Source organism: Myotis brandtii, unplaced genomic scaffold, assembly GCF_000412655.1.
Source record: "Myotis brandtii unplaced genomic scaffold, ASM41265v1 scaffold161, whole genome shotgun sequence".
Lineage (NCBI taxonomy): Eukaryota > Metazoa > Chordata > Mammalia > Chiroptera > Vespertilionidae > Myotis > Myotis brandtii.
In genome coordinates, this window is record NW_005355881.1 from 1,763,155 (window position 1) to 1,764,498 (window position 1,344).

Below are 1,344 nucleotides of genomic sequence, written 5' to 3' on the forward strand. Positions count from 1 at the left end.
GTTGGGGGTGAGCAGGCTGGTGGTGGGGGGGGGGAAGTTGGGGGCGATCAGGCCAGTGGGGGGGCAGTTGGGGCTGATCAGGCCAGCAGGCAGAGTGGTTAGGGGCAAGCAGGTGAGTGGTTAGGAGCCAGTAGTCTTGGATGATGAGAGGGATGTCCGACTGCTGGTTTAGGCCCAATCCCTGCAGGGGTCCCAGATTGGAGAGGGTGCAGGCTGGGCCGAGGGACACCCTCCGTGCACGAATTTTGTGCACCGGGCCACTAGTAGATATTAGTAAACACTAAAGATTTTCCATGGCAGTGGTGAGGAAGGAAGGATGGTCACACACAGGGGGAGGCTGTATACTGCTTCTTAAGACCATAAGGCTAGGCCTAACCTCAAAACTAACATTGTGCCCTAAACCTAAACACTAACCTTAGTGCTAACACTAAACCTAACTTTGTGCCCAAAACAAAGCCGTAAGTTTAATCACAACCCAAGCCCTAACCCTACCCCTAAATCTAACCCTAGCAGTAAAAATAGCTTTAGCCCTAACCATAACCCTGAACTTGAGCAACAACCCCAGCTCTAACCCTAAGCCTAAGCCTCACCCTTACCCTAAGCTTAACCCTAGCCCTAAACCTGACCCTAAACCTAGCCCTAACCATATCAATAAGCCTAACCCTAGCCCTAGCCCCAAACCTAAACCTAGCAGTAATCCTAACCCTAAACGTAGCCCTAACACTTGCCTTAGCCCTACCACTACTACTAACCCTAATCCTAACCACAAACATAAACCTAACCCCAGCTCTAAACCTACACTTAACCCTAACCCTAACTCTAGCCCTAATCATAGTCCTAGCACTAGCCCTAACCCTAACCCTAAACTCTAACAGTAACTCTAACCCCAAACATATTGCTAACCCTAGCACTAAACGGTAACCCTAACCCTAAACCAAACCCTAACCCTAAAACAATACCCCAGCCCGAAACTTTAACCAAAATCCATATCCCCAGTGGGGGGTGTGCATGAGGCAGCTGATCCATGTTTCTCATCGATGTTTCTGACTCTCTATCCCTCTCCCTTCCTCTCTGTAAAAACCCAATAAAATATAAACAAATCAATAAAATATAAATATTAAAAATTAATAATTAAAAAAAACTAAATGAAAGGAACATGCTCCTGAGGACACATTATTCTTTCATATTAAAATGAAAAGACCTACATTGGAAAGTAGCTCAGTTGAAGAGAGTGTCCTCCCCATACACCAAGTTTGCAGATTTGAGTCCCAATCAGGGCACATACAAGAACTTAAGGCCCTAACAACCCTAACCCTAACCCTAACCCTAACCCTAACCCTAACC